The sequence below is a fragment of the Populus alba genome, chromosome 1 (genome assembly GCF_005239225.2).
Source record: "Populus alba chromosome 1, ASM523922v2, whole genome shotgun sequence".
Lineage (NCBI taxonomy): Eukaryota > Viridiplantae > Streptophyta > Magnoliopsida > Malpighiales > Salicaceae > Populus > Populus alba.
This window is the reverse complement of record NC_133284.1, coordinates 46944982-46961697: the sequence shown is the minus strand read 5'-3', so window position 1 is coordinate 46961697 and position 16716 is coordinate 46944982.

Below are 16716 nucleotides of genomic sequence, written 5' to 3'. Positions count from 1 at the left end.
CTGCTTGTGTATGTTGATGATATTTTATTAACCGGGAGTAACTAAGCTATGCTTCATAGATTGATTACTTTGCTGCAATCAGAATTTAAGCTTTGGGATTAAGGTTTTGTTCATTTCTTCTTGGGCATTGAAGTTAAACCTACTGCTATGGGTATCTTATTAAGCCAACATAAGTATGCCCTCGATATCATCCAACAAGCAGATATGACTTCGTGCAAACCAGTTGATACTCCTCTATCTGCCTCCTCCAAATTAGGACTCATACCGGGTACTCTCTACTCTGATCCCACACGGTTGAAATGGTATGGATTAGGGTTTTTATTACACAAAACCTAGGATTTTATTTTATTTTTTCAAGAAAATAAAGAAGGGGAAGAAGTGTTCAATCCTTAAAGTAAACTTACTACCATATAAATCAATTCGATTGACATAGATTAAAATAAAATAAATTCTGGTTTATGGCAATCTATTCAAATTGTTGTGTATTCACTTCTTTAATAATTTTGGGTAGTCTCTCATATAAAGAATGTGTTGTTGATTTTTTTTTTATATAAAAAAAATAGGAATGGTTTACGGTACCTTAATTCTTTAAGTTGTGTATATGCCTAGGAGAAAGGCAATAATACGTCATATGGAAAGGATCGCTACTAGTTATTCTACCAGTGATTCTGACGACCATAAGTCATTAAGTGCCTATCATGAATAAGCACCTAAAACACAAATATTCACTCACGATGCGGGCTCGTTGAGTAAAAAGTCGTCACATTGAGGCGGGGTTCCTTCATAACGATGCCAGAATTATAATATTGACGATGAAATCATTGATGAAAATATATGAATGAAGAGAGCTTTCAGGCTGGAAGGACGTGAAAGTTTGGAAGGATTTTATACAACTGTATATCTTAGATGCTATATGGACGGAATATATTCAGCATCTGATGTTCAAGTGTTTCGTGTGACGATTACAGTCCGATGTAGAGAACCATAACCGATGTGTTCATTGTTTTGTTACCACACACATCGACGGTTATGTTTTGTTCATTTCGCATGTGAAGCGGTTGGTATGATTCTTTTTTTATTAGATCAATTTTTTAATTTTTTTTATAAATATTTTTAACTAACAATAGTTTTCTCTTACAAGCCAAGGTTTTTGGATGCGAGTTTAGCCCGATGAAGCTTTTTGTGAAAACACATGTGGATTAATGACCATAAAAAAAGGGTGCAACAACTTATGGATAGCCAAGCTCAACATTTTGTGGTATGTTGGTTTTCAACCATTGTTTTCTTAAGTTATTATTGTTTTGAATTTGTTTACTTTTTTAGGATATATATAACACCAGATTAAATGAGAGATACAAAGATGATCCTTCAATCCATCCGAATCTCTATCCAGATTTGTTGTTGGAGGCAGGATTATTCAGTGGATACAATAGAAATTAGGTGTATAATTCATCTAACATTACAACCAAAAACTTGCGAATAGCTCGCAATGTTTCAACCATTAGATGCTTGCAATCAGTTCTGAGCACTCAAACTCAAAAGTTTAAAGTGATTTTAGACCAAGTTCAAACTCGGACAACACATCTTAGTATTGCAAATGACATTGTCACTCTATACTCACTAATAAAATTACATATTGTTGTTATGTCGGTGATATATCATATTAACCAATAGAAATGCTGTTAATAAATCCATATGTGGTTTTATAAATACCAAAAATATAAATATTGATAGAAAATTTCATTGTTAAATCTAAAAACTCTAGTAGTGTTACATGTATTTTATTTTGCTATAATATTGTTAATTTTTTTCAAGAAGCTTATCAAATAGCTGGTGGTAATACTAGTAAGTATTGTCAAGCATTCAATTCAAATATTGTAATTAAATTAAGATTTCTCATGCAATTTTCTTGTTGTAATCACAAGGGATAGATTTTTGATGGTTAAGAATGCTGCTCCTATGTAGTTAGAATCTTGATACTAGTATTTAAATAAATTTATTTTTTAAAATATATTAATTAATATAAGAAGAATGGGTTGTTGAAATATGAAATAAAAAAACTAAAAAAAAAAACACAAAATACTATACCAATGAATAATAATTTGTTAGTATGGCTAGTGTTTTGTTAATTTTAATGGTTAAGAATGTTTGCTCCTATGAAGTTAGAATCTTGATACTAGTGTTTAGATAAATTTATTCTCTTAACTATATTAATTAATATAAGAAAGTGTTTTTAAAATTATTTTAAAAAGGGTTTAATCTCAATTGTTTAGTAAGTTAATTTAAATATATTTTTCATTGTAAAAAAAAATATAGATATTTGATTATTGTATACGAGAAGATTATCTATATTATCCTATGTACTTGATTAGTTTTGAAATATTAATGCCCCTTCATTTGATTATTGTATACGAGAAGATTATCTATATTATCCTATGTACTTGATTAGTTTTGAAATATTAATGCCCCTTCAAGTTGTGAAGAAAGATAATTCCTTATTTTAATTATAAAAAAAATAAATCAAAGTTTGATTTTGGAACCCAATTAACAATACGATTAAAAGAGCCTAAGGGCATGATTAATTTATACGGCATGGTGATGTGATTTCTTCAAGGTTACGAGGATGATAGATGAACGCAAGAATTGTCCAAGAGAAAAGCCAAGAAAAGGCACACTAATTTCAACAAATTGATTTTGACATGAAGCAAACTCTTCTTAGTAACCTTCAGAGATCCATCACTCAATCGCATGTCACGTGCCTGCCTTCATTGAATTTAGTGATAGATTAAGAGTGTAATTGTAATTATTTTTAAAATATATTTTATTTTTTTTCCTATTAAACTTTTTTTTATGCAAGTAGAAGAATAAGCCAGTATTTTTATAGACATTGAAAAGCATAGCCACATGTTATTAGTAATTGGAAGGGTGGTTGTTGTTTGTTTTTTAAATAATTTTTTCGTACTGAAATATATTAAAATGATATATTTTTTTATTTTTTTAAAATTATTTTTGAAATCAGTACGTTAAAACGATTCAAAATATATAAAAAAATTAAATTTTAAAAAAAAATTAAATTTCTTAAGAACATGATTGCTAATTAGATTTAGTTTTATGATTTGAACATAAAATAAATTTAGAGATGCTTCAGATAAAACTTGTTCCTTTTTACCTCTTAACTTTATTAATAAATATATTTCTTAAGCATGCACTAGCTAGTACCCGTTCATCAGTTGATTGAGATTGTTCAATAGCCAAATGGATACTGCCTGTACGGTCACTTTCAAGCTCCAAAAAATCTAGAAAGCTAGTCAATGTCTGTTTTTCTGATGTGCTTAATTGTTATTTTTTTTAGTGATCTTAGATTATATAATGCGGTGATGTTAAAAAATAAATTTTTAAAAATAAAAAATATATTATTTTGATATATATTAAAGTAAAAAATTATTTGAAACGTAATCTTTATCACACTCTCGTACAAGCAATAATTCTTTGTTTTTTTTACCCCATATCATATTTTCAAAATAATTTGAAACTTGATTTTTGTCAAAAGAAAAATCAATTTAATCTAATAGCTTAAATTGTTAATTGAGACTTCAAGATATGATTTATATAATTATTTTAGACTTGAATCTTGCACAAACACAGATTACCTTGTGCTTATTTTTTAATATCAAATAAAATAAAAGTGGTGATTTGAAATCGTGATCACTTAATCAACAAGGTCGGCCCTGATACCATGTCGAAAAATCAATTTAACTTAATAACTTAGATTATTAGATAAGACCCTAATATATAATTTATATAATTCTCTAACAATATCTACCTCACCTTAAAAAAAAAAATTCTACACAACTTATTGCTTGTTTGGAATTGTGGTACCGGTTGCGATTCAAAGTATTTTTCACTTAGAAATGCATTAAAATAATATATTTTTTAAATTTTTAAAAATTATTTTTAAAATCTACATATCAAAATAATATAAATATATATATAAAATAATTTTTAATAAAAAAATAAAATTTAAAAAAAACACGATGTAAACCGTGTTATCTGTGGACAAGGGACCCAAGTCTTAAAAGATTAACCTTTTAAAGAGGGTAATACAATGCCCACTAGCGATGGGGATTCTTTTTTTGTGGACAAAAGGGGCGGTGCCATACAGCTAAAGATTTGATCAATATGGATAATGACATTTGAAGCAATTGCATTCTTTCATTTATTTTATTTTGAGTGATTGTACTAATTTTTTTTAATTTAAATATTTATATTTATCAAAATATTAATGTGGTTGTTAATTTTTCGTTAAGTGGATTGAAGTTAATATTTTTTTTATTCTTTTTTAGGGATAATGCATTTGAGTAATTGCATTCTCTCATTTGTTGTTATTTGAGTAATTATACTGAATTGTTTCTCTTTGAATACTTATACTTATAAAATTTGATACATCAAGTGGTTTTATTAGATTTGTTATTGAAATGTTAAAGTGGTAGTTAACTTTTCATTAATGGATTCAGATTAATATTATTTTAATCTAAATTTTAATATAATTAATTTTTTTATTCTAAAAATGCCCTTAACCTGTACAAGAATATGATTTTACTTATTAAAAAAACAATTTCTCAATAATTTAATGGTTGAGTAATTTTGATTTTTTATTTTATTTTATTTCTTAAGATATTTTGAGAATTGTTTTTAAAAAAATGCATTAATCTAGGCTACCATATTTGAAAAATCCAGACTTCATATCAAATTTGAAAAATATAAATGCAGAATGCTGATTTGCAATAAATCTTTTTTTTTATTTGGAATAGGATAGCTAATCCATTTGAAAGCATTAAGGCCTTGTTTGTTTATGCGTTTTCAAAGTGTTTTTTTAAAAAAATTATTATTTTTATTTTTTTTTATTTCAAATTAATATTTTTTTATGTTTTCAGATCATTTTAATGTGGTGATGTCAAAAATAATTTTTAAAAATTAAAAAAATATTATTTTGATGTATTTCCGAATGAAAAACACTTTGAAAATCAACAAGCCGGTTACAAAAATATATGACTTGGTCAACCCTCTCCTCCCTCATTTCTCTTTCTTCCCCTCTATAACTAAACAAACCCCCCAAACAAATTTGCAATGAACAGCCCCCCCACATCACCCCCCATTTCAACACTACTCATCCTTCCGCGACTTTTTTAGTCACAACAATAATTTTATTACCATGACCTCAAAAACCCTAAAACACCATCCCAAAACTCGAAATCAATCCTAAAAAAAATCATCCTAGGCTCATATGTTTTTTCGGCACTTTCAAGGTAAAAACAATCACCTAATATCAATTTCTCAAATCAAATGTATCCATTTGATACAAAGATCGACTATTTTGGTAGCTCCCTACCAAAAATTCACTTAATAGCAACGAATTTACTAGCGAAAAATTTCTTTCATTAATTTGGGGTCGAACTTACTGATGGAACTTTTTTCATTTCTACTTCCATCGGTAACTATCGATGGACAAATTCCATCAGTAGTTACCGACTAAATTACGGATGAAAAGTTCAGAATTAAAAAAAAAAAAGGCGGTTCACTAACGTAAAGGTTTTTGCGGGTGATTTTTTCCAACAGAATCATCGACGGATTCAAAACGACAAGAAGCATTTTACCTGAAGAGAACACGTTGAAAGAGAACATCTATGTTGCGAAGTCCATGATGAAACCCCTCGGTTTAGGAGAAAAGTGACATGTGCCCTAACTTCTGCATGTTATACTACCTTGAAAATGCTGAGATGACCGAGTGCATGACATGCAGACATTCTCGTTACAAACCCATAACTAGCAGGGGAAAGACTCTAATGGCATATAAAAAACTTAGATACTTCCTAATCACACCTAAACTGCAGAGGTTATTCATGTCACCAAAGACTACTAAGCACATAACATGGCACCAAGCACATGATGCGGTTAATGGAGTGATGGTGCACCCTTCTGCTGGCGAAGTGTGGAAACTCTTTAACAGTGTGCATCCTCACTTTTCAGCTGAATCAAGGAATGTGCATCTTGGGTTGTGTACTAACGGATTCAACCCATTGGGTCATTTGCTGCTCCTTATTCTTGTTGGCTGGTCATACTTACAGTTTATAACTTGCCATCGAGAATGTGTATGAGGCTGGAGTTCATGTTTTTATCTACTGTCATACCTGTCTAAGCAGCCCAGGGCAAAATATAGATGTTTGTCTTCGACTGTTGATTGATGAGTTGGCGCAATTGTGGTCCTCCAAAGCTCTAACTTATGATATATCGAGGAAACAAAATTTCCTTATACGGGCGGCTTTGATGTGGACTATCAATGATTTTCCAGCTTATGGAATGCTTTCTAGTTGGAGCATGCATGGGAAACTAGCATGTCCATATTGCATGGAAAACAACAAGGCATTCACACTAGCAAACGGAGGTAAAGCTTCTTTTTTTACTGTCACCGTCGCTTCTTGCCACTTAATCACAGGTATAGAAAGAACAAAAAAGATTTCTTTATTGGCAGAGTTAAAAAAGATGTTGCATCCTTGTGTATTTTTGGTGAAGAAATTACATGATGTTGTATCAGAGTACGGTGACATTGTGTTTGGCCTTCAATCAAGTAAGTAAAAGTTTCCTGGTTTTAGTTTGACCCATAATTGGGTTAAGCAAAGTATCTTTTAAGAGATTCCTTATTGGAAGATCAATCTGCTTCGCTATAACCTTGACATCGTGCACATTGAAAAGAACGTGTTTGAGAACATTTTCAACATCGTCATGGATGTGAAGGGGAAGACAAAGGACAACATCAAGGCTAGATTGGATATAGCTTTATTCTATAACCATAAAAATATGGAGTTGGTTTATGATGAATCACGGGTCACAAAACCAAGAGCAAGCTTCATGTTAGAGAAAAACGCACAACTACTAGTCTATAAATGGCTCAAGAGTCTACATTTTATGTATGGACATGCCTCGAACATATCAAGGCTGGTTAATATAGAGGACTGCAGATTGCATGCAATGAAGAGTCATGACTGCCACGTGTTTATGCAAACACTCATCCCATTAGCTTTTCATGATTTGTTGCCAAAGAAAATATAGGATGCACTCACGAAGATCAGTCATTTCTTTAGAGATATGTTGCTACCCAATTTTTGATCCATGTTTTGATAAATTTTCAGAAAAATCCAAAAATAGAGAAAAACAACGAAAATCCAAAAAATATGTTTTTCAATATATTTTCATCATTTTAGCATTTTCAATGTCATCTAAAAAAGAATTTAAATTTTTAAGGGTCTTTCGAATGTGTTCAACTTTTCACGCGTCTTTTTTAAAATCATTGATATTGTTTGTTTTCAAAAAATACAAAAAAACTAAGAAAAATCAAAATTTACAAAAAAAACAAGAAGTTGAGGGACCAATTTTGAGGCCCAAGCAACATTTTGCCTATAAATAGTATCCTTTAACACACACAAAAGGGAGGACAATTTTGCACATTTGAGAAAAATTAAAAAAACCTAAACCTAAACCTTTCTCTTTAAAAAAAAACAGCCACAACCCTCCCTCCGCTGGAATTTTTGAACCCCACACAGCTGAACCCATTGTCTTCTTCTTCCACAAGCCGCCAATCATCCCCCTCAACCAAACACCACCTAAACCCAGTAGACCCAACAACAAAGTTTCTCTCCCTAACCGTTAGCCAAGACAGAGACATTCTCTTCATCATCTCCTCCAATCGGCAGCAGACCCAACTCACTGCCTTCAACAATGATGTTCCTCACCAAAGATCCACATGCCTCACAAACGACAGTAGTGAGCCCAACTGCCGCTGCTACCACCAGGAGAGGAGATCATCAACGGCACCACCCCTTCCACAAAACCTGCCGACCACAAGCCATTGACGCTTTGACCCATGACTCTATCACCACCTGAAATGGAGAAGAATGAGAAAGCAAAGGAAAAGAACCGATCTGTAGAGAGAAGCAAATCCAAAATGGAGAAGGAGAGAAAGAGAAGCCGATTTGGACCAAAAAGAAAAAAAAAATTAAAATCAATTGTTGTTGTGTGTTGGTTCCCTTGTTGCAGGTGACGGTGACCTTCACCGCCGATGTAGGAAGATAGAGAAGAGGAAGACGACCTCGATCCACCGGTTCCTGCAGTTGCAGAGGGACTTCCCTGTAATTTCTGGAGTTTTAGGGGGTATTTGTAAATTTTAAATTATTTAATGTGATTTTTGTTTAGTTTTGAATTTTTTATAATTTGTAGTGTGGATTTACCAAAAAAAAATAACAAAAAAAGAAGAAAATATAGTGAAAGTGAATGTGTTTTTTTATGATGAAATTCCAAAGATTAAAGAAGAATTTAATATTTTGATTTGCTCATGGTCCAGAATTATTAACTTATACGTAAGTTGTATTTCTAATATACAATGAAAAGACAAAATTTTTAAAACTTCTTTAACACATCAAAGCCACGAAGCAGCTTACCTAAGGTAAGGTGCGTTAGGGGTGCTAATATCTTCCCTAACCACAACCAGTCCCTTAACCATTTCTCGCAACTCCCCTATACTATCTTTACGAAGATTGTCATTGCTCATGAGACCAGGTAGAAAATCTACCCATGCTCACATAATGAATAGAACCTGTCTTTAGGTTGTATGTGCTATCGTTATTTGCATCAGAGCAAACCCTTCTTGAAGCATCTTGAACTCAAGACTTGTGGGTGACACAATGGCTGTCACTCTAGAAATTTTCATTATAGAGTTTGGGCAAGAATCAAGATTTTTGTTTCATCATACAAGAGTTATGACCATATGTCATCCTTTGAAAGGGGAGTTCATCAACCTAAAGACAAATATTGTTAGAAAAGCTAAAAATGCTGAATTGTCAATCATTTTGTTGGGGAGTTTTGCCTTTCTGCATTTTGTTTTGGGATCACATCTCATCCTTTAACAAAACATGTCTTTCTCTGTCTCTTTGTTGTTCTGAAGTCAGAAGATGTTAAGCATTTCATTTTTTGACAAAATATTTTGATCAAACTCCAAAATGCAAAATTAAAGTTAATCAATCTTGAAGATTAAAAGTATTTTGATTGCAGAAATAACTCAATATTTGTCAAAATGGTAAGATAAACCATATGAGGTGACCAAACAATTTTGAACTCATATGAAATTGAACCATGACATATAGCTAAATTTTAGTAGTATGCATAATGATATGTAGTGGATTCAGTAGTTATGGACCCACAAATCATGATTCTTACAAGTCCAAATTATTACACTAGATGAGGTCAAAATTTATAGATTCTAATCAACCTTGCTTGAAATGAGAAAATGTCATCTTTGATATCCTCTCACTTCCTAAAGATATTTACCCCTAGCATCCCTATTTGAGCCTGATAGAATATTTCTTTTCAAAAGAAACCCTGACTAGGATCACACCCCCACACTAGGGGCAAATAAGAGATATTTTGAAGATACTGATAGAATCAATGGATAAGGGGAAGGCTAAGAACAAAAGTCCAACAATTGAGAAAAGGTTAAAAGAAAAAAGACATAGATTGGGGGCATGTAAGAAAACTTTGAGGAAGGTTATGAGAAAAAAGAGAGTAGAAATTGTCAAAAGACAAGTCAAAGATTAAGGAAGGAGAATCATATCACGTCTAGAAAGAGCAAAAGAGGTTTCAATTAAGAAAATACATAGAAAATGCTAAAAGTCAATACCAGAAAAAAAAAAAAAAAAACCAAGTTACAAACATTGTCTTTTGGTATCAATGATAAAGCCTCTAATGATTAGATTGGTTATTCATCAAGAAAGAAGTTGGATTTGCTTTATGATTTATGTTAAGAGAATTTTGATATTTGAGGATAACAAGGTTATATGTTACTTTCTCTACAAAGACAACAAGAGAAAGAGAATTGATGAATAGTCGATGTTGATCCTAACTCTTTGAAACCCTCAAACACCTTTTTGAGCTTGTGAATTTCCCTTTCTTTCATAGCCATGAACCATAGCTTGTATTACATGCTTTTAAAAGCCCTTTCCGATCAAGTAAGCAATATGAACCGATAAATAATGCTCTCAAAACTGGAAGAGCTTTTCTATAAGGGTCGTGACTTTTTGAATTAAGCTACTAGTTATTATGTATGCTGATAAAATTGGTGCTAAGAAAAAGAAAACAATATTTCTTGATGAGTCCTCAAGTTTTGACTTGAGCCTTTTGTTTTCTTTGAAATTCACAGAGGGTCACCTTATTCATAGACCATCAAATGATATACCCAAGATCAAAGATTGAAACTGACACAAAGAATCGTGGAAAAAGCTATTTTAATCTTGCAACGGGTCAATTTCTGTTTTCAAAATACAAGACGATCAAAGGAATATATTGAATGACATGTGTTGGGTCTTTGACTAGAAAGCTTGATTTTCAAAAGATCTTTTCCAAAACTGATATCTCTCTTATTTCATTTCAACAATTAGACTTGAACAGATATGGCCTTTGAAATATGAGATTTGATTCTAGAACAAGAAAGATTGTCGAACAAAGAAGAACATCGATTGAGTCTAATAAAATCCTCGACCGAAATGACATCAACTCTTCTCAACACTCCTTGAAATGTTGAGACACCTTGGGGCAATACAGTGGACCCCGAGAAGGAAAACAAATAGTATTCATATCAGTTGAGGGGCAAAGAAAGATGATTTAGTGAACAGAGGACAATATGGTTTAAAGAAAGATAATCAATGAATGAGCACATTCAGATAACACCAGGGGCAATATTTTTCAAAAACATTCCATGATCTAGTGAAATCCAACAACAATTGAAAACAACACTGTACTTGAGGAACAACTTCATATCTTCATCTTGGGGTTACCCTTTAAAACATGGCTATGACAGATGTTAGAAAGATGCACACCACCATGACTAATTGTGGGACCATCTATTTTAAAGCTCAAAGGCACACTTCACAACATGAATATGAGTGATAAATTGAACATCATTGATGAGGCTAATACATTTTTTTTTCATAATTTGATTCAACAAGAAAAGAGGAATCCATTGAGAAGAACACTAAGCATACAACAAAGAGCTTCTTACTATAAGCTATGAGATGTATGTCTAGATGACTTGGCAATTCCAAGAAGGCTGGTGGTAACATATACTTGAAGAGTATTGTTTCAACTTGAGGCAAGTTCATGACTGATTGACAATCTTGATGGGTGTTGGCACGATGCGCACAATCAATGAGAGAACAATTCTTAAGATAATCTAGAAGATGCATGAATGATCGATTAAGCTCATTCATGATGAATCGAGCAACGCCTCACTTGGGGGCACACTCATGCTTGATAAACAATGGGAGAAGTAATCATTGAGGATAGCCCGGATAGGCACGACACTTACAGTTGAGTGGATGACTAGCACATGAACGAGCCAGTACATGGAAAGAGCAAAGAAGGATTTTAGATAGCAAACAAAGGCACCCTATGAAGATGGAACATTAAATAGGGGGGACCTATATTTCAAATCAGGAAATTCTTAAAAGAAGAAGAAGAAGAAGAAGGAAGCAAGTTTAGACCTTGTCAACAGGAAGAACATAGATGTTGGTTCTAGTTAAAAGAGATTGCTGGATGGGATCTCAAGTTAGCCTAACCATAAAGATTTTGGTTACGGTTAAAGGGGATCACCGAATGGGATCTCAGTTAGCCCAACCACACACAAGATATTAGTTCTGGTTAAAGGGGATCGCCAAATGGGATCTCAGGTTAGCCCAACCACACACAGGATATTGGTTCTAGTTAAAGGGGATTGTCGGATGGGATCTCAGGTTAGCCCAACCACACAGATTTTGGTTTTAGTTAAAGGGGATTGCTGGATGGGATCTCAGGTTAGCCCAACCACATATATTTTGGTTCTGGTTAAAGGGGATCACTGGATGGGATCTTAGGTTAGCCCAACCACATATATTTTGGTTTTAGTTAAAGGGGATCACTAGACGGGATCTCAGGTTAGGCCAACCACACACAGGATATTGGTTTTGGTTAAAGGGGATCGCTGGATAGGATCTCAGGTTAGCCCAACCATATATATTTTGGTTCTGGTTAAAGGGGATTGTCAGATGGAATCTCAGGTTAGCCCAACCATATATGTTTTTTGTTCTAGTTGAATAAGGTCGCCAAATGGGATCTCAAGTGGCTTTGGTTAAAGGGAATCGCCAAATAGGATTTCAGGTTGACCGAGCTACACATTTTTTAGTTCCAATTGAATGAGGTCGCCAGATGGGATCTTAGGTGGCTTTGGTTAAAGGAAATTGCCATATGGGATTTCAAGTTGACCGAGACACACACCTTTTTTTTTTAGTTCCAGTTGAATAAGGTCGCTAGATAGGATCTCAGATGGCTTTGGTTAAAGATAATCGCCAGATGAGATTTCAGATTGACCAAGACACACACCTTTTTTTTAGTTCTAGTTGAATGAGGTCGCCACATGGGATCTCAGGTGGCTTTGGTTAAAGGGAATCGCCAGAAGGGATTTCAAGTTGACCGAGCTACATACATTCTTTAGTTCCAGTTAAATGAGCTCACTAGATGGGATCTCAGGTGGCTTTGGTTAAAGGGAATCGCTAGATGGGATTTCAGGTTGACCGAGCTACACATATTTTTTGGTTTTGGTTAAAGGAGGTCGCCAAATGGGATCTCAAGCTAACGAAAAAAAAAAAAACAACAAAGAGAGAAAGTTCAAACCCTGCCATCATAAAGAACATTTTATTCGATTCTGGTTAAAGGAGATCACCAAATGGGATCTCAGGTTAACGGAAAAAAAAAAAGAGAAAAAAAACATAGAGAAAGAGAAAGAAAGAAGAGGAAGAAAATAAAAGGGTGGGGCAATTTTGCACATTTGAGAAAAAAACAAAAAACCTAAACCCAAACCTTTCTCTTTCAAAAAAACAAGCTGCAGCCCTCCCCTAGCTGGAATTTTTGAACCCCACACAGTTGAACCCTTTTTCTTCTTCTTCCACAAGCCGCTGCTCACCCCCCTCAACCAAACACCACCTAAACCTAGCAGACCCAACAACCACTTTTCTCCCCCAGCCATTAGCCAAGACGGAGCCATTCTCTTCATCATCTCCCCCGGCTGGTAGTAGACCCAGCTCACTACCTCCAGTAACGTCGTTCCTCACCGGAGATCCACAAGTCTCATAGACGATAACAATGAGCCCAACCACCGTCACTACCACCAGGAGAGGAGATCATCAATGTTGCCACCCCCTCTACAAAACCTGCCGACCAAAAGCCACTGACGCTCTGACCCACGACTCTGCCGCCATCTGAAACAGAGAAGAATGAGAAAGAAAAGGAAAAGAATCGATCTGTAGAGAAAATCAGATTCGAAATGGAGAAGGAGAGAAAGAGAAGCCGATCTAGACCAAAAAGAAAAAACTTAAAATCAACTGATGTTGTGAGTCGGTTCCCTTGTTCTAGGTGACAGTGACCTTCACCGCCAGCATAGGAAGACAGAGAAGAGGAAGGCGGCACGTGAATCCATATGCCACCAATAGCAGCGGCACATGGAACAATGAGCTGCCATTATTCCTGCAGTTGCAAAGGGACTTCCCTGTAATTTCTGGAGTTTTAAGGGAATATTTTGTAAATTTTAAAATATTTAATGTAATTTTTGTTTAGTTTTGAATTTTTTATAATTTGTAGTGTGGATGTACCAAAAAAAAAGGAAAAAGAAAAGGAAAAGAAAAGAAAATATAGTGAAAGTGAATGTGTTTTTTTTTTTTTATGAATGTTTTTCTTATGATGAAATTGTAAAGATTAAAGAAGACTATAATATTTTGATTTGCTCATGGTCCAGAATTATTAACTTATACGTAAGTTTTCTTTCTAATATCCGATGAAAAGATAAAATTTTTAAAACTTCTTTAACACATCAAAGCCACGAAGCAGCTTACCTAAGGTAGGGTGTGTTAAGGGTGCTAATACCTTCCCTAACCACAACCAATCCCTTACCCGCAAATCTCTGACAAAACCAGTACATTCGGTTTCCTAGTAGCCCTTAATCAATTACTAGGTGGCGACTCCAACGAACCAATCAATTCAAGCAAATAATAGCGAAAAAAATTGCCAGCCAACGCCGTGTGGGTGACGTGCGACAAGATATATGCTCCAGCAAGTTGAATGTTGAGCACATTGAGAGGCTTCAATAGAATATCATCGAGAAACTATGCAAACTTGAGATGATATTCCCTCCATCATTTTTTGACTCAATGGAGCATCTCCCCATACATCTACCGTTCGAGGCAAAAGTTGGAGGACCAGTCCAGTATAGATGGATGTACCCATTCGAACGGTTAGATATTACAGTTGTAATGTAATTCATATATAAAAGTATTTTCTATGTTTTTCTTAATTAAAAATATTTGATTAATTCATTGCAGGTACTTGTTTAATCTTAAGAAAAAGGTTAAGAACAAGGCGCATGTTGAGGCTTCGATATGTGAGGCCTATATTGTTGAAAAGTTCTCAACATTTATCTCATACTATTTTGATCCTCATCTGAGAACGAGAATCAATTGTGTTCAACGGCATGATGATGGCGGTGAAGTGCCTTCTAGTGGGAACTTGTCAATATTCTCCAATCCTAGATGACCCACACCTAAAAATGCTATAAGAGGAAAATATTTGTCAAAAATAGAGTTCAAACAAGCACACAACTATGTTCTATTTAACTGTGATGAGCTGAGACCTTTTATTTAGTAAGTTTATATATGTGTAATACTAATTAAAATTTGTCAGTAATATACTATTCATTATATATTGTAATATCATACACTCATTATCATTTGCAAGCAACATCGACAATATTTGCTCTCTAATAACTCACAGTTGACCAAATCCTAAATCTTTCAATTACAAGATGAATAATTTGTCACGTGGTTCAGAATACCTGTAAGTACTATCACAAACTCATTCTAACTTGCAAAATTATTGTATGCATGTCATTATGAGATTCTCATTCATTTACTGTTTATTGATGTACATTACAAACAAGGTTTATCAAATGGAAATGAGTGCGTTTAAAACATTGTCTTCACTAAGCCTAGGGCTTGAAAGAAAATTTAAGTGCTACAATGGGTATTTTGTCAATGGATATGTTTGCCAAATTGAAGAATATAAGCATGGAAGAAAGACATACAACAGCGGTGTTTGTATCAAGGGATCCACTAGTTGTGAGTTAGAAGTTGACTACTATGGTAGATTAGAAGAGGTCATTGAACTGCATTATCATAGCGAGCAAAATAAAGTGTTTTTATTTAAATGCTATTGGTATGACACGATTGACAAAGGAATCAGAGTTGATCTGCACTATGGTCTGGTCGAAACCAACTCAAAAGCTAGACTTTGCAACATAAACGATGTCTTTATTTTCGTAAAGCAATGTCAACAAGTTTATTACACATACACCCTTCATTTAGAAACGATTGATCAATAGTGGATTGGTTGTCCGTTTTAAAAATGAAACCCCATGCTCGTGTCAAGGTTGTTCAAGATGAGAACGAATACACAAGTGTGCGAGATGAAGTCTTTCAAGTTAGTGAGTTGGTTGAACCATATTGAGTTGCTCCTTTGATTGAATTGGAAGAAAATTCAAATTTTCATGTTTTCGATGATAGTCTTGTTGATGTTGACGCAAAGGAGTTGAATGTTGTTTTGAGCTCCAGCGGACAAGAAAATGTCGATGAAGATGATTATGATGATATCCATATTGAAGATTGCGATGAAGATGATGACTATTCAATTAATGACGAAGAAGAAGAAAATTTTGACTAACTATCAGAATAAAGCCATGTGTGAAACCCTCTTTTCATGTAATTTATATTATGGATGATATATTTTGTAAAACGAAATATTTATTGTTTAAGCACTGTTGTTATTGTTTTGTGTGATGGACAATTTATCATTTAAGTGTTTGCAGGAAGGTAAATAGGCAATACAAATATAATCTTTTTTGTACAATGCCACAATCACTAATGTTCATACCAACGGAATGAAGTCCGTCAGCATTTCACAGAGAGTTCAAAAATAATTACTTGAAATGCCACAATCACCAACGTCCATACCAACGGATTCTAGTCCGTCGGCATTTCACAGTAGCGTCACTAGAAACACTACAACCATCACCGACAATGTTGCTGACGGAATGAAGTCCATCAACATTTTACAGAGAGTTTGAAAATAATTACTTGAAATGCCACAATCACCGATGTCCATACCGATGGATTCTATTTCATCGGCCTTTCACAATAACATCACTAGAAACACCACAACCATCACTGACGACGTTGCCAATGAATTCTTGTCCGTCGGTAAGTTGTCGGTAGGTCAATATTACCAAGAAAATCACCGACGGACTATGCAAATTCAAAATGGCGGTGCATTAAATGCATCTCTGACCGTGTCAGGTTGCTGATGAAATAACCGACTAACCGCGAAAAATATGGAGGGTAGTTAAAAATGTTGGTGTGAAATTCAAAAATCACCGACAGATTTTCAACACTTCATCGATGGAATAAATTAAAATTAATATTTATTTTTTATTCTATCGGTAAAACTACCCTATAAATCCCAGCGACCTCCCCTTCAGTTCATTTTTTTCCTCTCCTCCGTTCTTAATTTCCCCTCTTTGAATTTTTTCCTCTCATT